Source organism: Dermacentor variabilis, chromosome 4, assembly GCF_050947875.1.
Source record: "Dermacentor variabilis isolate Ectoservices chromosome 4, ASM5094787v1, whole genome shotgun sequence".
NCBI lineage: Eukaryota > Metazoa > Arthropoda > Arachnida > Ixodida > Ixodidae > Dermacentor > Dermacentor variabilis.
In genome coordinates, this window is record NC_134571.1 from 194,492,812 (window position 1) to 194,515,130 (window position 22,319).

General features: G+C 44.5%; 1 long non-coding RNA gene across 1 annotated transcript in view; it reads left to right on the forward strand.

The window, feature by feature from the left end:
- The window catches only part of LOC142578121 (uncharacterized), a 311,453-nt gene extending 295,885 nt beyond the window's left edge, over positions 1–15,568 (forward strand). The window contains exon 3 of the long non-coding RNA XR_012827176.1: positions 15,478–15,568. This is a non-coding gene — a long non-coding RNA (uncharacterized LOC142578121). The remainder of the gene's footprint in view (positions 1–15,477) is intronic.
- The last annotated feature ends 6,751 nt before the right edge of the window (positions 15,569–22,319 follow it).

Genomic DNA, 22,319 nt, shown 5'->3' on the forward strand with positions numbered 1-22,319 from the left:
CCAAAGGTTTAACACTGAAGAAAAAAAAGTAAAAAAAACGAAATTGTGTCAAATTTATTGATGGGTTTAGTACGAGGGATCACAGAGACACACCAAAACAAAGCAGATAATTCAAAAAAATTACGCATCATGAGTTAACGTTAGGTTCTGTGGATTCGGCTGTCAGAGTTTCTTAGTTTTTTCTTGTGATTTTCGCTCCTCAAACAGCATCTGTTAAACAAGAGTAATGAACCATCCAGATAATTTTGGTTTCCTCTTTTAGAAAAGCCTGGACTGTGTTGTTCACTGGTCTATGTAGCGGCAAAAATACAAGCAAAAAGAATTGAAGGGTGGGCACACTTACAGCCACATGACAGAACTTTAGCGAACAGCTTAATAAAGTTTGTCTCGAATCTGGACAAAAGTGTGGCACCACCCAATAGTAATTGGTAGTGAAACGACTACACGTAGTTTATAGTCATTAAGGCCAGTATCTTACAGCGTATATATACCAGGTTTTCGTGCGAAGACGTTAAACAATATTTAAAAAATCACCTGTGACTGACAGAGCGATCAGAATCCGTGAGCTTGTCTACTAGAAGCAGTGAAAATTACTCGCCCAAGAAATCGAAATGCCTAATCGACTAAATAACGAAATATCACTAAATATATTTACATTTATATTGTTGTGCGTGTGTGTGATAACATTTATTGGAATGAGGTCCGGAGGCTCGACTTCTTAAGTCAAGGCGGGCCGCTCCCACGTTGGCACTGTCAGGTCAAGCCTTTCAGCGACATCATGGGCCCTCTGGACGGCCCTTAGTTGGTCCTGAAACAATGGGCTTTGAATCCTTTTCTCCCACTGTGTCCACTCTTCAACGAGGTTGGGGAGAGGCGCGGGGTACCCCGCCGGCATATGTCTGATTCCAATGATGACATTACAATCGTTGCAGTCCATCCTAATCTCCCTCTATGGATATATTTTATTAATGGTGTACGGTGTGGGATATGTTCCTGTTTGCAATGCGCAGAGAGACTGCCTGAGCCCTGTTCAGTTTTGAATGTGGCAATGGGAATTGCCTGCGTCCTAAATAGTAGTGTTTGGTAATGCCATTGTATGTTATTAAATGATCTCTAGATTCCCTGGCTTGATGGTGAACGGCTCGGTTCTGACTGTCACGGTTAGCAAGTCCTCGTGCCAAGTCATGAGCAACCTCATTGAGGTTTATCCGAGTCTCGTCCATTTTTCCCATATACGCAGGAAACCATCGAATTTCAGTTCTCATAATCCCAATGTTTGCAAAAAGTTTCGCTGCAACACCAGCTACGTAGCCTTTATCAAAACACTTTATAGCGGATTTCGAATCACTGTAAATGCAGGCCCACTTATTACTCCTGATGGCTAGAGCAATTGCCACTTGTTCCGCCACCATGGGGTCCTTGGTAAAAATACTGATAGCATCTTGCACCTTCCATTGATAATTTGAGACAATGGCCGTATATGCTTCTTTACCTTTCACCCAGGCTGCATCAACTACAGCTGCCAATTGGTTCTGCTGTTCTATTTCCTGCAAGAGTGCTTTAGCTCTTGCCTTTCTGCTTTCGACATTATATTCTGGATGCACGTTTCTGGGGAGAGGGTTGGTTCTGATCTTGTTCCTAACGTCAGTCCTAAGTTCTACTTCAGCCTCTATTGGGCTCCTTGATGTGTTCAGTTCTGCACCTATTGCCTGTAATATGTTCCTGCCAGCTCGTGATTTTGTCAATCTTTCGTGTTGCGCTAGCTGTTGAGCCTCCGCGATTTCTTCCATTGTGTTGTGCACCCCTAGACTCATGAGTTTGTCAGTTGCAGCGTTACTGGGTATCCCTAGGGCTACTTTAACGAGCTTCCTGAGCATCACATTAAGTTTGTTAAGATCCGCCTGCTTCCATTTGAATAATCCAGCCACATAAGTGAAGTGACAGAGAGCAAAGGCGTGTATTAGCCTCTAAGCGCTGTCTTCTCCTAAGCCTCTGTGTCTATTGGTAATTCTCCTTAGTAACCTAATGACTTCATCTGTTTTATTCGCGATATGTTGTATTGTTCTATAGTTAGCATTGTTTCCGTCTATGTGATACCCAAGAACCTTCATTGTTTCAACTAGCCTGAGTGCGGATCCTTCATGAGTGTATAAGCACACTCTTGGCTCATCTTCCGGAATGTAACCTCTTGGTTTGCGACCTTTTCTGCGATGTTTAATGACCAAGAGTTCTGATTTGGCTGCCGAGCATTTCAACCCCATGTCTTGCAGTGTGTTCTCTACAACATATAAACTTTCCTGTAATCTGGTCTCTGTCTGTCCTACACTACCCTTGGCACTCCATATGGTTATGTCGTCGGCATATACCACATAATGTATACCCTCAATTTTCTCCAGATTTCTTGCAGCCTTGGACATTGCTAAATTAAATAGCATTGGTGAGAGACAGCCCCTTGTGGAGTGCCCCTATTTCCCAAATTCTTAGCTTCTGATTTAAGCTCACCCAGCATGAGTTGTGCAGTTTGATTTCTAAGAAAGTCCTTATTCATGTTAAAGAGTCTCTTACCTAACCCCATCTCTGAGAGGACGCCAAGTATTGCCTTATGCTTTATACGATCAAAAGCTTTTTTCACATCCAATCCCAAAAGAGCTTTCGTATGCGCTGGGCTGGCCTGTATAAGTTGGTGTTTGATCAGCAGCATGGCACCCTGAGTTGACAGCCCGGGACGAAAGCCGATCAAGTTGTACGGGAGGATGTCGTTCTGCTCAACGTATTTAGTGAGTCGATTTAGGATGACATGTTCCATAGCTTTGCCTAGACAGGACGTTAAGGAAATAGGACGGAGGTTGTCCAGAGTGAGTTGTTTTCCTGACTTTGGTATGAGGATGGTATTGGCCACCCTCCATTCCTCTGAGTATACCCCTTTTCTCCAACACTCATTGAAATGTTCAGTTAGATAAGAAATTGATTCATCATCCAGATTTCTTAATATCTTGTTAGTTATTCGGTCAGGTCCAGCCGCCGATCTACTATTAAGACTGTGAAGAGCCGCCCTCACTTCTCTCTTAGTGAAGTCCCGGTCAAGTTCTTCACATATGCCTCCCGTATATTCGGGGCTCTCGTCATCTTCGTTTGGTTGTTTAAGTGGGAGATATTTGGCTGCGAGACTATCCATGATATCCTTCCGTGTTTTATCTTGGCTTTCCTGATGAACCAACTTAGATATAGCTGTTCTCTTGCTTGTCCTTGTTTGATTATCGTTGAGCAAGTGCTTGAGGAGGTTCCAGCCACCTCCATGCTTGAGTCTACCATCAGCCGAATTACAGATCTCATCCCACTGTTGCTTCACGAGAGTCTTCGAGTGATTATCAATTTCTCTGTTTAATTGCGCAATTTTCCCCCTAGCCTTCTGTTTAGTCTCTGCGTTTTCCATCTCTGTAATATAGACTGTTTGGCCTCAATCAGATGCGCCAGCCTGCTGTCCATAGCCTCAATATTTTCCTCTGTCCTGATTTCTTTACTGGCCCTTTTGACTTCCTCTCTGAGCTGGGTGACCCACGTCTGAAGGGGATCCTGCTCGGCATCTAGAGGCCCCACTTTCCTTCTGTTCGCCCTGATTTTTCTGAACTGATCCCAATCAGTGAATTTGAAGATCCTAGTTTCCTGTCTCGGTATGCGTATGCTTATGTGTATGATATAATGATCGCTCCCGAGATCCATGTTTGAATTTTCCCAATTGGCTCCTCCTGAGTTGTTTACGAAAGTAAGATCTGGTGTGGAGTCCCTGCTTGTGGACGTGCCACAGCGGGTGGGATACGCCGGATCAGTAATCAAGCATAACCCCAGATCCATGGCAAGACTCCATAGCTCCTCTCCCTTCTTTGTGTTCCAAGTGTATCCCTATGTGTGATAGGGAGCATTAAAGTCCCCTCCAATAATGAGCGGGGAGTTTTTGGCAACCGAAAGCACCTTGTTGAAGAGTGCTCTAAACCTCTGTCTCATGTCGTTAGGACTGCTGTAAATATTCAAACAGAAAATGCTTTGCGTCTTACCTGTGTTCCTTTTAAGTATTATCTCAACTAGAATAAATTCAAACCTGGAATGTCTAAGATGAATATCATGCTCAATGTATGGCAACTTTTTGTCAATGAGGGTCGCCAACCCCCTCCCCGTTTTTTTTTGCCTCTACATATAACTTTGTGCCCAGTAAGCATAATTTCGTCCGCTAAGGTTTCCTGCAGCACAATTACTTTTGGCCTGGCCTCAGATGACCTGATCACCTGTCGCAGTGCTGCTTTTTTGTGTTGGAACCCGCGACAATTCCATTGACACACGTTAAATCCATGATTACTGTCCATTGTTATTAGGTGAGGCTGTCTTTGTATTACCCGCTACTTTCCTCTTTGTGATGGCCCCCGACAGTCCAGGAATGGACTTTATACTATCCGCCTCCGATGGCAGATACTCATCGTCGTCATCCCCTCGCGTCTCAATTTTCCTAAGTCTTTTCTCCGCCGTTAGCCTCCATTTCCACAATTTGTCCACTTTAAAGTTGGTCGTTTCCACTGTCTCTCTTATCGCTTTAAATGCATCTTTTATTTCACTGAGGGCTGAGAAGACTGACTCATCCTCGGAACTCACCGCCCTCTTTTTAGGGGCAGGAGAGCTGGATTCTCCTGGATCGCTGCTTTTGCTTACAGGTCTATCTATCTCTGCTCTAGCAGGGCTCGACTGCTCTTTTTTACGAAGCTCTGCTACCTGCCTTGTCAATTCTTCATTAGCTTTTCTTAAAGAAGTTACTTCTTTAAATAATTGCTCTAATCTGGCATCATTGTCATCACCCACAGCAACCGAGGCTCCCCCAGCAACTCTCGCCATACCTTTTACTTTGTCAGCCCAAGTGGTTCCTGACGTCTTCTTATCGGCAGGTATTGAGTCCCTTTGCACGAAGCGCACCTGCGCTTCCCTTGACTTGGAGCGCCTTTTCTCCCTGGATAGTGAACGATGCCTGGATCTGGTGCGACTCCAGCAGCGTGAGTGCTCCATGTCCTCGGGGCGATGGTTGGGCGCCAGCTGTTGCGCTTCCGACTGCAATCTTGTTGACGACCGAGTCCTGTTGCGCTCTCTTCGACGACGTCGTACGACGTAAGGGATTTGAAATCTTTGCTTACAAAACTTGTCGCCGGTAGGGTGATCGCCTTCACAAAATTTACACTTAGGTACACACACATGTTCATCTCCTGGGTTGCGAGTTCCACATACTGAACAAAGTCAGGTGTTGGACACACATCAGAGCGGTGCCCGACCCTTCCCCAAGTGAAGCAGACGTCGAATTGCTTCCTGTAGAGGCAGAATCTCACTAGTGTGGATCCGTACCTGACAAAATTGGGCACTTTGAGTCCATCGAAAAGTACGATGACCGATCCCGACGTCTTGATGCGCTTGGCAGCCAGCGCAAGCGGGTTCAAGTCATGCACAATGTTTCTTGTTATTATAGCTTGCGAGTCTCTGATGTCCACTCTTCGGATGACGCCTTTGTATGTGGCATGTGGTGCCGCTTCGTATGCATTTGCCTTGTATTCCGCTTCCACAATCTTGAAAGACTTGATTCTAACGTACTTCGCAGCATGTTCGGGCTTAGGTGTGCTGACTACGATGATATTTTGAATGAAGTTCGGGGGGACAACATTTCACGGGCCTGCTCTTCCATTAGGCCGGACGCCTCGATGACTGCGGAAACAATCGTGGTGGTGCTCACCTTGTTCAAATTGAGCCCTCCTCGATGTCGTATAATGATCGTTCTGTGCTCCTCGGGCAGTTGAGGCATCCTCGAAGCTTTGATAACCCGATTCTTGATCATTCCACCGACGGCGGTTCCCTTGACTCCATGCTCTCGCTGATTACGTGGCAATGTGCTGTCCTCATCCACAGCCTTTGTGCTAGCTCCTGATCTTCGGCCAGCCACTACTTGCCAGCCGTAGTCGTCCTGACCATTGTTTCCTTCATTTCCAGTAAAATCTTCATCTTCCATGTTTCTATCTGCCATGGCTGCGGTCAGGTGGGCTTACTAGGCCCTGCAAAAGCCCTACTCCTCACTTAGGAGCAGAAAACGTTCCGTAAGATTGTGAAAAAACAAGCCCCACCTCGAGTCTTGGTGTCAATAGATTCGCCGTCGCTTCGCGGATCCAGTGGTATGCTTCTTTTCGTTGCACTCTCAAAACTGACGAGCGGAGCATGGAAAAAGAAACGGAGCCGATGCTTCCACGTCTGCACTGCTCGGCATCCAGTGAGCTTGAAAGGCATATGCGCTTGGAGCAAATACCAAGGATGGCGCCGTTGTCCAGATATGTGCAGTTGAACTTGAGGAAAAAATTGCACTCTTACAACACTATTTTTTTAGGAAATCGTCATATTATGCATAGAAACACAAAAGTGATTGGGGCGTCCATGGCTTTCGTCGCCATGGTACGATATGAAACTGCTGGGATTCTAGACCGTCGTTCCTTGTTAAGTTGTTACAGCGTGCAAAATCCCCAGCTGCAATTGCTAAATAGCAATATTTAGGTCATGACTGTTTGTACCTTTTTTTTCTTATGTATGCTCCCCCCTTATGTAGTACCCCAACAGGGGCCTTTAAGAGTCAATAAATGATGATGATGATGATGATATGTGCCATAAAGTAATTAATCACAAGCTCCATTCATAATTTCTTTTTTTTCTCCTCTATTGATTTAGTACAGACTGGATACCCTTCGGTCCAAGTAGAGCGGCAGTAGAATGCATACAAAAAATTGCGAACAAATCAAGAACAAGCAGGGTAACATATATATTTGTGTCAGTGTGTTTGTAAACCATCGTTCCAGTCCGATATTTTTATGGAAAAAAATTTAGACGTATCACTTCGAGCATAATAGGAAGTTGTGAGTCAGGACGATATTGTCTTGTGTGCCATGTTAGTGCAGGCCTTATGTAGATTAGTTATTTAATTTCAGGCTTCTTGCTCAGAAGGAAGGAAAGGAATTCTTTGGAGTAGGTATAGAACTTTTTAACATAATTTCAGAGGGAGAGTCCAACCTTGCGAATTTAGGAAATATAAACCTAGCTGCCTTTATATTTCTTCAATATGTGTGATATTTCACTTAGTATAAGGATCCAATTATACACATGCATACTCTACCTTTGGTGTATAAACGAAAAATACCATGGTAATTTTACACTAAAATGGTCATTTTTCAGTTTGTGTTTCAAGAAACAGTCTGCGGAAGACAGAACAAATATAATTAGTTTGCATGTTCCACGAGAAAGTGGAAGTCAAAGTAACAGGTATACATTTGTACTTGTTAGTCTGCAACTACAACGTTAATTAGTCGAATGTACATGTAGTTTTGTCGTGCAGATAATGCCCGCCTGTTTGTGAAATCCTGCTCAAAGCCTAAAAATGTGCTATCTCCGGCAAGTGATCTTTAAAAATAGGCTGAAGCATTCGCTGCAAACCCGGTATAGTCAGGGGCTAATCCTGTAGATCATACTGTCCCTTGTGACGTACATAAGGAATAAGGCAGGCAGATGTAAAACAGCAAGTCATGAAAAAATATAGCTGTACGAAAGGATAAAAAGTTGGCGGTACCTAAACCGAACAATAACTACCTTTAGCGCTTAGTATGGCCCGTGGAATTATCTTGAAGCAGTAAAAGTGTGCCGGAAACTTTTTGCCTGAAAATATTACATCAAGCTGGGAGAAAGTTGTTCAGAAAAACAAACGAAATACGGCTACCAAGAGTGCGTACAAGAAACACACGGGTGAGACTAATTGGGCCGCTGAGGTGCGAATGTCCTTGCAATTTGTTGGGAGGAGCCTCACGTACGTGCTCGCGCGAGCGAACGTGATTGGCGCGCAGCGAAGCACGTGCGTGAGGCTCCTCGCAAGTGCTTGCACATAAAAAACCCGAAAATAACAGAAAAAGTAAAAATGTACAAAAACTGCGCATCGGCAGCCATATAACGCAGTGTGTTTGTTTCTAAGGGTTAAAACTTGTTTTATTCAAGACTAAGCCGATATTAAAAAAAAGTTGCGCATAATTGCGGTGGAAAAATACCGAGCTGCGCTGTGTATGGTACGGATGGCAAAGGATCCGGAATACAAAGGGTCCTTCCCACTGTCAGTGGAGCCGCAGCATTACGGCAAGTGCGCTCATGCTACGTTGCAGAAGCTCCATCGATGCCCTGGGATCCCTACGTAAGTTTCTCCTTTCATCCCAACGGTCACTGAGAAAATACAAAAGGTGATCAAGCAATTTTTACGTAAAGCGTTCGCAGCGTATGCCTTTGTATCGATGTCTTCGTTTTCCTCTTTCAATATTGAGAGTCTTGTCTTTTCTATTTGCAAAGTATATTTCGGAATCCACCGTGGCGTTTTATCGCACACTAAGATGTGACATCGTAACCATTTTAGCGTTGAACACATTATAGAAACATGGGCGAAAGAAAAGCGGCAGCCACAAAGGCGCCGTCGAATTGCTACCTCCGTTGTTTTGTCAAGCTAAACAAGACGAAAACAATATGCGAAAACTAGCATTTACACAAGCACGTCCGAATGGGCAATGTGCCTATGTGCGTACATACCCAAGCCAACGGGAGGGTTCCACAGCACTATGAAAAAGCAGGTGGGGTTTCCAAAGACCAGAGCGCTTGCAAACTCCTGATCTACACCATTACAATACGCTCGAGGAAACTAGGCTTATTTTTTATTGCCATAGCGTTAAGGGCCCCGTGTCGCCGAAAATCCGGCGTCGGCGTTTGACGCTTGGCGGCCCGCTTCCAGTGTCGACGGCTGTTTCTGGAATAATCATTCCGAATCTCTCATAGCCAACCACGCAAACCCAACAGCGCAGGCCCTCCGTGTAGAGCAAACAAGTTTATAATCTAACTGAATTCTCAAGGTAAAATGCCCCAGAAAATCGTAAAGTACCACTTACACTCAATCTACAGACAAGATGGCGTTTGATTCTTTTTTTGAATATTGGAGAAAACATGTATGTGTTACGCGAAAACTCAAACACTAACCCCGTTTCACTTGGTAGCGTTTTCCAGCTGCCGTTTGAGGTTTGTCTTGTACTCGCGGACAACTCTCTGTGGCAATGAAGGGAAAGCTATGGGAGCGCGGCTGCTGCACATGCGTTTTCGCACTAAGCAATCGGACAGTGTTTGACAGTGTTTTAGTTTGCTGGCAGCAAATGCTAAATCGACGGAGCTTCCACGTGCGACGGTTTCACGTTTTCCCAGATGCGGAAGGAAAAACGCCGCAATATAAGTAAACCTTCACGCTCAGTGGTGCGTTCCGTATTATTTAACTGTTGCTAACAAGGTCCCTATGTTTTCTCTTCGTTAGCCTAAACGTACGTGTATTACAACGCGGGACTCTACTCAGAAGCCCTCTCACTTGCACACGCTTTCCCTCCATAGCTCTACGTTCATAGGAACAGAAAGTTGCCCGCAAGTATACTAGGACCCTTCCGTTCCTCGCACGCCATCAAAAAATAATAAAAAAACACCCACACTACACTCGCCTTAGCGTATAGCACGCCGCCAGCGTTTCCTGGTAAACATTGCGGTTATATAAGCTGCGGTTAACAGGAAGCGTAAGAAGCATTCAGCGATGTTTTATGCTATCCCGTACCACTCTTAAAGGTGAAGCCTGAGTGTCCACTTAATTTTCATAAATGTTAAGGCGGCCGTTTCTACTACGCACCTTCATTCCATGCCAACAATAACTACTTTTTATATTTAATACTTTATTTAAACATACGTTGCCGATTTCTACATCACCACACATCACACCGCAGTGCATCTAACACTAGAGCGAAAGAGACAGCCTTTTTCACAATAAAATATTGAGTATATTTTCTCACGCAGTTTGCTAATCACGACGAAGTAAGCGAAAATATGCGTTCCGAATTTCGATAACACTTTCGTATTTACGAAAGAAGCCATCTGATCACGCTCGGCTGCACCCGACCACCGTAAGAATGACACTTTGGGCACACTGCTTATTAGAGTCATAGACTTCACGTGTCGCTTGTTTCAGATAATTCTGAACACTCAGCTAGTATCGAACAACGCGAAGCTTAAGCTGAGACTTCTCGTGCGCTTGCCAGCGCGTGCTCTCTCCTGGGTGCTCCTTCCTCTAAGCCTTGGCAGAAACCACTTCGTATTGCTAGCGTCTGAGGCCCAAACAATGAAACGTTCCTTTCCTTCATGCGCTTGCTAACCTTACGTGAGGCCTCCTTACAACGAAGGACCGATGGAGGAAGCAAGCGTACTCTGAAAGCTCCCTTCACCCGTCCTCACGTAAGGAGCGGTTGCCGCATGCCTGGGTTCGAGATTATCTCTTAAAAGCTTTACGCGAACACCATTATTCAATAAAAAATGTTGTATCGTCGCACAATCGTTATATTGAATAGCTAATATAGAGAAGCGTGGACGCTTTCTTCTAGTTTTGTTTACTAAACTTTAAAAAAGTTGTGCATTACAGTGCAACACTTGATGTGCTCCATCAACGCTGGCACGCCGGCGTCGTGCAACGCCTAGCAACGCCTAGCAACGCTTTCATGCCGCACGCGTCACTGAAACGAACTTGCCTGGCAAGACGTACCGTGCTCGCGCTTCTCCGCAGGTGGGCGACAGCGCGCATGCGCAAGCAAGCGTCACGTGGTTAGGCAGTGAGGTGAAGCGCTCGCTCAGGGCCAGGAGCGGCGTAAGGAGGCAAGAAGGCAGCTTAGGAGCTACCTTACGCTGAGGAAGCACTAAGGAATCCTTCACCGAGGGCCCCTCAGTAAGGAAGCTTTCAGAGTGACATAAGGTGGCCTCACCGCAATGAAGGCTTCCTTACTGAGGTAAGGAAGATTTCATTGTTTGGCCCTGAAACTGCGCACTTTAGGCGTCACTAATATCTGTCGGTCAAGTTGGTACATGTCAAAGCCTGTTCGAACCATGTAGCACGGCCAGACTAGCGTAGCCAGATTTGAGCACATCCACTCGAGCTCGCCCTTCAGCCCTGTCGCGCACATAGGAGACGTTGTGCACTACAGTTAGCCACTACAGCTGCATGTAGCTGCGTCTGCTCTGTAGCGCCGCTACCCGAGTTGGCGCGGGGTGCCGGCACGAACCCTCTATCTCGATTACAGAAGTCAGCCGTGTGCTCTGATCGGTGTCCGTGGGTGACGTGGATATATATGAAAGGCGGGCTGAAAACTTGATCGAGCGCCAACATCTGAATGGAACCTGTTTTAAGGTTTCCGAGTTGCACACCTTCCAGGTGCGACGCCATCATGTTCGAATCTCGTTACCTTAGGAGCCCTTTCTAGGCGATCCGTAGTGCGGCATTTATGGCTAAGCCGTGGTGCGTGCTGCCAACGTACTCACACAGGCGAGCATAACGACTACACTACGTTCGACCCTCGGCAGTTGCGCACTGGCCGTAGTGATTAGTGATGAAGAAAATGGGTTACTCGTGCCCATTTCTGCGATAAAACAGGCTCGTGTAGCTATCGGGCACACTGAATCACAGGAAAGTAATGAGATACCATGACCACAACCATGGGTTTAGGGACAACTTCGGAATTTCGCCCGTCACAGGTGTCAAAACCAAAACTAGCGGCATCTGCGTGAACATCAAAAATCAAGCTTAATCTGCGTGTCACGGTCACGTTCACACGATGGGACGTCGTGGGCAGTATCCCCCTCCCCTGTAGCCTTGCAAGGCATTGAAGAAAGAACGGGGGCACCATGCAGAGGATCACAAGTGATCTCTGATTGCCCAAAACCGTCTTCTATTGAACCCATTGCAGTGTTTTCTTTTTTTGCTCCTAAGTGTATCTGAAATATAATATTAACGTCAACTGCATGTCCCGACATCAATATAAACGTTTGTAGAAGCTGTAGGTAGCTTCAGCACCAGCAAGCTCTTGCAGCACTTCCTCCTTTTTTGGGTGCTAAAATAATTGTAGTGTGACTATGCAAGCATAAGTCAACAAAGACTACTATGCTTCGTTTTAGGTTGGAGAAACCGATGCGCCTGGAGGCCATGGATGTTTGCGCTAACAGATAAACTGAAAAAAAAGAAGTCTCTCACTGTGAATGAACTTACCTTTCCGAAGTCGGTCCCGTGACCAAGAACTTTATCCCCAAGTTAATAGCTTTTTTTATTCTGGTATACAGGCGCTAGGTGGCATGCCGGAAAAAAAGGAGACATACGTCAAAGACCGTGAATGTTGTTAAATAGAGCATGCTATAGTTGCTGCAACAGCACTTAGGCGAGTCGGTTCATCTTGATGCTCAATGCCTCAGCCTTTTTTGGCAAAGTGTAAATGGTTGGTGCTTTCCTTAAACAAACATTTGCAGTCATTCAGTGATAGTTCTGATGCATGCATTTTTTAGCATGGCCCATCGTGCTCCCTTTTTGTACCTACTAGTTTTCGTTCTTGTTCTTTTTCCTAAGTGAAATAGACCCTCTGGGGGATCGGTCATGAATCGGGCGTGAAAAAACTGGCAGCCGCCGTGTTCTTCCTCTGCCGGCTTCCATGTACGGAGTGGGCGCATGTGTGTGGTGCCTCGTGCTGCTCGATCAGAAGAAGACGAAGCAGAATGAAAAAAGGTAGATTTACGGCTCCTGTCATCCGAACGTTTCTGACGTCTCTCGCTCTTTTACTCGCACAATGTTACCCTGTACCTAATCTCTGTCCCTATAGCGTGGTGGGCCCGACGTAATTGTAAGGCGATCGCGATTTCAAAGCAAGGCTACGAACAGGAGTCCGACTACCAGTGCAGAGGGCCACGCCACGTTAAGGATTCAACTACCGTTATTTGGCTACAAAATCGCTGGCTACAAAATCGCAAGGCTATCGCTGCCTTCTGCTTTTCTCTTCATCCTTTGGCTTTACTCTGCTACGGCGCTTTCCGCCACATGCTTTTACTGTAGCCTCCTCTTCCGCTTTCATCCTCGCGCTCTCTTCGCTATCGCGTTCTTTCATTCCCTGCTGCACTCAAGTGCACTGCTGCATTCATTGCTGCAACCAAAAAGTCATGGCATTTGGTCATGTTTGTGTTAACACCAAGCAATTAATGTGCTCGATTAAGAAAAAGACGCAGCGGGAAATTCCTCGTTAAGTAGACGGATAAACATAAACTACGACGCAACCAGAAAAATTGTGGTGTTGAAATATCCAAGAAAATGGAAGAAAAGAAAAGAAAAAGAGATTGCATCGTCGTGACCGCACATCACTAGTCACGGTAGGCGTAGAAGTCCCTAGTCATATCAAGTTATCTTTAGAACAGCTCTGATAGCATCCCCGCAACAACGGTTCGTTGCGTACTGTTAAATGCTCACATCCAGTGACATGCAGCTCATGGCACTGTGCGAAAACGCGCTCGCAGCGTAAGCGAAACCTTAGGCGCCTAAATGGACGCAGACGCGCAGTTGGTCGCTGCGGACCCGTGCGCTCACTGCATTGAGGTTTCATAACGTTATGCTCCACTTGCGTATACAGGCAAGCAGCTGTAAAATCTTATTTCACATAGTTCGGTCTCAGCGAGAGCCTACCTTTCACGCAAGAAGCTGGTTCGGGGGATTCCATGGCGACGATGCTTCTTCTCTACGCATTCTACAAAGAGACAGCAACCGCAAACCATTCCGTGCTTTGTCTTTGCCCTATACCAATCTTTTGACAGTTAAATACTTCGCTCGTTTAGAAAATACTTCAGAGGGGCTCCAGAATTGCTCCCATGTGGTGTTTTTGGTGCCAGCCAAATCTAAAAGGAGCGCCCAGCGTTATCAGTTATACCATGCAAGCGAGGCGCCTCCGATACATGGCAGATGCGTAAGCTCTCGCACTCAATACCAGACTGCGCAGTTGAGTTCGTTTCTGCCGGACTTAGTGAAATGCTCATTGTAGCAGTTTCGCTGAACGAAGCAGTCATGTATCGGGAATAAATAACATGTTCTTGCAGAAAAAAAAGGCGTACGAAACGGCTAAAATGATAAAGTTCCGACGTACGACATAGAATATGTGTGATATATACTTAGGTAAATGGACTGTAACTAAATCCGAAATGTCCAATTCGTTTTTTTATTTCATTACCAAAGTTTGTGTCAGAACGCAATGAAATGTTTATTGTTACGCACCGCAACATATACAAGGCATGCCGAAATTCAAACTCGATTAGATTTCTGATAATAACACAGGTAATATTTGACCTTTTGGCTATTCTTTTTTCTTTTCAAAGACGAAAGCTTTTCCTGTGACCTACGCCCACATTTCCTTGTGGGCTATGTGTTTTTCTAACCTCTTTCTTAAGCCGATCCACGATATCGGGCCGTATCAATTAGACTTTTACTTCGTGAATTAGATTAAATCAATTACGTGTAGTAAATTACGTTTTTCTTGGTTATTTTGTAATTTAACAATTGTTTTGTTTACTAGGTAACGCTCACGGTAATTCAGTTGCTTTTCTTCAACCATCAATTACATGTACCAAGTTAAATTTTCTGACACAACAAACTTAATAGCCGACGCAGCTTTGAGTGCTTAAATTTAGCAGGAATTAGTTCACGAAATTGTGCAAATAAAGGAGGGTAAAGAAAAGTTCGTTGGTGAAAACACGTGCATAAGTTAGCCCATTTCCAGAACGAGCATCCTGCAGCTTTCCATTCCTTTTAGAGCGCAGCTCTTTGGCGTCCGTTCCTGGGTTTCGCGTCGTCGTCGGCGTTGTCGTCGGCGTTGTCGTCGGCGTCGGCCTCGTAACCAGCTCCGCCCCCCTTTCATCCCCCCAGCGCTAGCAGCGACCGACTGATACCGCTGGATGCCGCTGACGCCGCTAGAGAGTCAAGATAACGTGACTGCATAGAACACCGTCGCCGCCATGCAGAAAGAGTATCAGTCAAAGGCATCAGTCAGTCGCTGCTATCTCTTCCCTCCTCCCTTTATCGTGTTGTCCGCTTGCTGCGCGCGCTTCTGCCCCCATCGTTTGCCGCTGGGTGTACACGCCGCCCCCCTCCGCTTCCGCTTACTGCTGGTTTCTCGCGACGGCGGCAATGAGCCTCCGCTTCGGCGGCGCGAACGGCAGGGTCTTCTCGGCGGCGGCGCTTAGCCTCTGCTTCCCCCACGGCTGTGACAACCTCGCGAGGCACTTGTATACATCTCGTCTTTGAGAATCAAGCATTGGTGTACCAAGTCGAACATATATCAGTCTATTTCTCCGACCACAAAGCTTCCTTCATGACTGTCAAGAACTGTTAGTGGAGTCTTTGTTAAAGGAATACGTGTGAAAAATAAAAAAAAAATTCTGTGATAGCGCATACATGTGTTGCTCGATTTCTTTGCCTCAATCTATCCAAAAGGTGAAACAGCTTATTTGCTGCGCTCAAATTTCGCATTAGGAAGTAACGTAATCGTCGGTATTTTTTATCTCTCTGTCTCTCAGATACGATGAGATGACCGGAGTATGGTAGCGTTGCAAATTTGCTAAGCCCTCTTGGAACCCCGACACCAGCTTTCCGCACACAATAAATATATCACTGTCTTTCTCGGACGCGTTTCCAAGCGGCCTTTACTGATGGTAAGAGCTGTTACTCCTTATTTATTTACCGCTTAGTGCATTTTGTGACAACATGATGTTGAGAGATGTCTTTGCCTTTGAACGTGTGTCTTTATATATGTCTTATGTACACCAGACGCAGATACGCCTATTTTTGCGATTGTAACGTACAGGGAATGTTATAGGGTTTATTATTATGCAGGTTCATGATAAACTAGATCACACATTGGGCCCCCTCTTCAGGGAATGTGAACATATGCACCCGTCCGTTACAAGTTGAAGTATCAATGGCTGCTGAGTAACGGGCACTGGAAGCGTAATTTCCTGCATGCCCTGCTTGTACTTTTATTTAGGCCATAACATAATGTGGCAAATAAACATTGCGACAACAATGTATGTGGTTTCAGAGAATTTATGAATTTATTTTTAAAAAAAACGGCTCAACTCTAAGCCACGCGCTTTCTAAGATTTGACCGACCTGCATGTGAAGAGGAACGTCTCTAGCAAATTTCTCTGACATCTGTTGAACTCGAGAAAGGTAAACGATTAAGTCCAGTATGATGAATGAAGTTCACTATTCAGCAGTGGTGGTATCTATAGGACATAGGAGCTATTCTATACTTAAATTAGTTTTTTTCTTTCTCGTCGTTAACGCATTGCATCAGCTATTCGAAATTATCTCAATATACAGAAGGCACACAGTTCGCTTTTTGTAAAGGAAAACAGCCTGTATGGTAGGATAATATTTTCTAACAAATGTACTTAAGAAAACGCTCGTGCCTTGCATGGTTAATTATGAATAACTGCCTGTTAAATACTGAAGTATTTATTATCTGTACATATCAGATACCTTCATCAAACAATAAGAGTCCTTGTCTTGACAGTGAAACTGAAGCGGTAACTAGCCCTACTTACGCGGCGCCCCACACAAAACATTCCATTCAATTAAGCTGAGTTGCACCTAAATGTGCTGTATAAGAAGGCTGCATCGAGAAATGCAAGACAAAGTCAAGCGGATCACCTTTGTTCTTAGTGACAGATTACGAGGACGAATACACAGAAAGTAGTGCTGGTCTCGCAATTTCGACTAAGCGCACCAGCATTGACACTGACCTTTCAAATTTTCGCAATAGAAGGCTGAGCCCACAAACAAATAGATAAGAAGCAATTGCTGCAGATATGCTATTTCTCTAGATAATTTCAAATTACTGATTGCACGTTTCCGCAAGAAAATATGTTATAATCTCCACTGCTTTGTCTCAGAAAAAATTCGTTCTTTCCGCTTGAAACATGTGGAATATTGGCGGACATAGCTCGGATATAATGGCGCCAAATAACACCAATTTTATATCCTTACTTTATTCAATTGCAGTAGGAACAGTATATGCAATACTTTGCAGATTTCCACTATCGCGTTCTTTGGCGAGCTTTTAAGAATAGACGTGATTACTTTCTGATAGGGAATTATTTGCTGAAAAAGATATGTTTGCGCAAGTTTTCCGTTCGTCCACGAAGTGAAGAAAAAGATACTGCGCTGTGCATTCTAACGCATTTTCTTCATAAGAAAAACCCTAAAAAGGAGGCAGGGTTCGGTTTTAAGAGATAGCCGTAGCACAGGTAGTTGACATCCTGTTGATTAGTGGATAACTTTGCGACACCATTCTGTAATTTAATCATTTACTTCTGAATGTATGTCAGTCAAGTGCTATAAGATGCCGTATCTAACCTGCCGTACTCGTAAGTAAATTCGTATGCATGTTCTCGCGTTAAACAAAGGCCACACTGTTTGGAAAAAGTTTTATGGCGATATTTACCAGGCTACTGCCAACTTAGCGACACCATTCTGTAATTTAATCGTTTACTTCTGAATGTATGCCTATCAAGTGCTATAAGCTGCCGTATCTAACCTGCCCTACTCCTAAGTAAATTCGTATATATGTTTTCGCGTTAAAAAATTAAACAAAAGTCACAGTGTTTAGAACAAGTTCTATGGCACTACCAGCCGGCATACTGCCAATGGAGCCACCGCCTATCATAAACTGCACTCTTACTTTGTAAGGGAACCACCGTTGCGGCTCAGGGATCTTTGTAAACCTTTCTCTTCATTTCCCAAAGCATAATGTCCATATGCAGAAGCCGACCGACTATTATTGAGTAAAATATGGGCCGCACACGTTTTCATTTTAACATTTCGTAAATTGCTATTGGAGAATGCTAGCATTAATTTTTTTCACTGCAATATATCTTCTTATCTACTATGCAGCTTGGTAGGGGAAAAAAAGCCGCGTTCAGACTACGGGCGCAACGTACGGATTGTACACACGGATTGTAAGCGTAAGCACACAAAGCGCAAGTACTTTGTTTACACTACGGTCGTCTTGAGCTGAAAGTAGGCAAAATTTGTAACCAGGACTGGGCGTTAATGTTGGAGTAACCGCTACTTTGACGACAAGCACAGATACGATTGTTACGACGCCGCCAATGCGCGAAGCAGTTTCGGTTAGCACCTTCCGGTCACGGGGCTTTCGGCCTGCCCAGATTCCTATATTAGAAAACCGGCGAGCTGGCGATGCGATCGGACGCTGCTGCGTGGTGGCCTGGGATTTTGCGCATGCGCACGTGTGTCTGTTGCTACGGGTGCTTTGTGAAGTGATGTGCAGTGTGGAAGAGTCTTCGCTCTGCAGCGATGAGCTGCTGATCGAAGAAGTGCGACAAAGGCCGTTACTTTACCATCAGCACCTCAAAACGTATCGTTACAACAGGCTCCAGAACGACACCTGGCTTGATCTGGCGAATAAATTGAAACAATGTGGTAAGTGTTATTTGTTTTCTTTTTCTTGGACGTATGCGTCGATACGTGCATCAGTCAAAGGCTGCGTTCGTCTAGCGAAGTGCAATTTCCGCTCCGAGCAACCTTTGAAAATGTTTTCGGCGGTGCACGGCTGGTTCTCGCAGCCCCGCCAATACGTCGGCGTACCCTCAAGTATAGTGCCTTTAATGGCGCCTCCGTTGTGTTTCCGCTGTCAAACTCGGAGCCGGGAAACTCTAAAAGAGGTTCAGGGCTAACTTCTACAGTGACGAGCAGTTATTACTCGAAATAAAACCGCAGCGTTTGGCGTGCCTGCAAGCAACTTAACAGAATGTTGCACGGCTAATTGCATCATTTAACGTTTCCTTTTCAATGCTAAAGCAAAAAATGCGCATTAAGGGCCACCTATTAGCTTATGTATGATATAATGTCATTAGTAGTTGGTTTACACGCAGTCATAGAGAAGTCCAGGCAACTTCTTTTACGACGGTTCAGCTGGGTGGCCTCGCTTCCAATACTGCTGGTGGTGCAGTGTTTGGTGCAATATGTATTGTGTTTGATATGATATTTTGGCGGCTCTAAGCTGTTTATACTGTTGGAAAAATTCACGTTTGGTAGTTGAATTTACTTCTAGTTGGGCAGTTTGCTGTCGGCGATTTTACATCCGTGGTATACTGGCATAATTTTTCGACTATGTGTTTACTGTTTCAGTGAGAACTGTAGATGTACAGTTGCTACGTGTGTGTTCCTGTGTTAAGGGGCAGCATTAGCTCGCGTCATCATCATCATCATCATCATCATCATCATCATCATCCTGGTTACGCCCACTGCAGGACAAAGGCCTCTCCCATACTTCTCCACTACCCCGGTCAACTACTAGTTGTGGCCATATTGTCCCTGCAAACTTCTTAATCTGATCCGCCGACGTAACCTTCTGCCACCCCCTGATACGCTTCGCTTCCCTTGGAATCATGTCCTTAACCCCTAATGACCATCGGTTATCTTCCCAGCTCATTACATGTCCTGCCCATGCCCCCCATTTGTTTTTCTTGATTTCAACTAAGATGTCATTAACTCGCGTTTGTTACCTCACCCAATCTGCTCTTTTATTATCTCTTGACGTTACACCAATCATTCTTTCCATAGTTTGCTATTTTCCGTTCGCTTTCCATTGCTATTTACCATAGTGCTACTTTCCATTTAAGTAAGAACCTTGTCATAAAACTCCAGTTTTCTGCCCTGTACATGAGCTCGGGTGCTCCTTTCTGAACACATGTAAAAGGATAATTTGTTTTTCTCATCCATCAATGCACCAAATTTGACTAGGTTTATTGCATTTAAAAAAAACTTAATATCTAGTGACTGTTGGTTTCGAATTTTCGATTTTGGTCGACAATATTTTTTAAAAATTCACAAAAATCAAAAATTTTCAGAGAAAGAAAGTATCATGTTTACAACTCCGTAACTGAGCATTGAAAAAAAGATATCACAATTATGTGAATTGCGTCTAATAGTGCTTCTAAAGCGCAAAAAATTGGTATGTTATACATGAATCTCAAGAAATGTCATAATATGTAAATACAACCTTTTCAGAACCCTTGTACACAACGGAACGAATTCCCGTAAGACATCTATTGACAGAGAATTTGTCCGCTTTGAATGCTATAATAGATGCCGTTTGCAGAACCGCGATATCTGTTCTTGATGCAGAGCTATTATATTTACAAGCGGCCTGCTATTTTTTTCCCTGCTTTCGAATTTTTGAAAATTGCTTTAACAGTATTCAGGGCCTAAATTGAAAATCCGTGACCAACAGTCACTAGAATTTACCTTTATCTTTGAAGTGCAACAAATTTCATTAAAATCGGTGCAGGGGTTATCTCACAGAAGCGTTTCTGCGTTTGACATGTATTTGAATAGGCCGCATCGGAGTTGGGTCCGAGCTGAAGCTTCCTCTTAAGTAGTTGCTTGAAGTAGACTCAGCGGCGATGTATATCGTAAAGCTAATGCTGGGAACTAAAATGAAAGGAGCGTAAAAGGCACAAGTGGAGTTTATGTAGATGAACGTGTTCAACCTGATTTGTTATGTGTAAACGTTTTCTTTACTATGTGCAATGCAGTGGCCGAACTGCAGCATATTTGGAGTTGCCTTCGGTAGAAGTTTCTTCGGCTGGGAAATGTCTGACGCAAATCTAACGCCGGCGAAGCGGGCGTTGAGCAGTCGTGGGTTCTTCTGCCGCACCTTATGTTCCTGGCCGATGCAATAGAACGCCGAAGGTAAAAGCTTATTGCTAGCTTGTTTGCTACTCATTGCATCTACAATGTCTGTCGCGCCACAACGGGTATGAGGCCAATGATTGCGCAAACGCCCAGACCCAATAAGCAGAAAGAACTTTCACGCATACCGAAAAGATAAATAAAAAACGTTTCACCAAAGTGACCAATAAGGTTTTGCATTTCCACGCACAAGCCGTCTTATGAGTCTATGCCAATTTTTCTCACTCTTTTCCCTGTCGACCTAACATTACAAAGCACACGTTTGATACTGCGGTAAATTTCTACTGTGACAGACGACAACCAACATTAAAGAAAATTGGAAAACATTTTGTAGCTAACAGCGTGTACAGTGAGCCGTCTTTGTATTTTCAGTAAAACTGGAAGTTCCTAAACAGTCCCATGTGGAACAACTACAATCAGCTCTTTTCTTAGTAAAGTTCATGTCTTTTGCCAAGTAAAGCCACATAGAATGTCGCTTAATATAAGAATAAAATGTGTTTTCTTTTCCTCCACAGCACCGTCTGCACGCTCATGGGAAAAGATGGGAGAGGATTCGAGGTGTCCCATGATCAGTCACCTCAGTCTGTCACTGACGCAGCGTCATAAATACAAAATTTGTGTCGCACATTTTACGTAAACAATACCCAGCAGACGTCACTGTCTTGCGACTTACTGCAAGAGCTCCCCTGTCACAAAGTTTTTCCAAGTGCAGCTGCTTCCTCTGCACGAAGTACTGAGGCAGATACACTGCCTGTTGCAGAAACACCGAAGTCGGCAACAAACTTGGAACAAATTTCTTGCATGTCGCAGGTTCACCACATCGCTCAACTTGTCTGGAGAAGTTTCTTCGAAATAAAAAAAAATTGTAAGCAAGCTCACAAAAAGGAAAGAGAATGACCTTGACGACTTCACGATATCTACACTTAGAACAAATCAGCAGCGGCTGAATGAATTAACGGCCGCTGCGGTGTCTCTAGTAGTCAATAAACACTTCCTAATGAGTTTAAAGGTTCCTCGCGGTAAACGCTATGGTCAGAAGGAGGAGGAGGTTAAGCTGCAGATTCATAGCCTCTTAGTTGAGGCAGCATTCCATGCGAAAGATGCAGTGTCCTGAAAAAAAACTATGTCAATGACACTTCATTGCAGCTGGTTGCTCTTTTGGTGTTTTGTGCTTCGTGCAGATATCAGGACTCAAGGCGCTTTGTGTAGAGAGCAAGTTATAAAGTTATAAAGGAGTTTCGTTTTTTATAAAGTTGTAAAGGAGCAAGTTATCTAAGTTATAAAGGAGTTTTGCGTTAAGTGCTGGTTATCTGACAATGCAGTGCTTTCTTTCAGATGCTGGCGATTTCTGAACACAAGGCGCTTTGTGTGAGAGCAGCGGATCTCAGTCTTAGGGGTGTTGCGTGTTAACTGCTGGTGATCTGAGAATGCAAAGTGTTTTCTTTTAAGGGCAGGTGACCTCATAACTCAAGCTGCTTTCAGGAGATAAGATGCATTCCTATTTTATATTTGCTTGGGTTGCCATGTAACTGAACTTACGGATGAAGTTCAATGTAGGTTGCATTCCCTGTTGTTTTGTAAGCGTGTCGGAATGCTTCAGTCCCTCTCATTGTTTATTATGTATAGGTTGTAAAATGTACTA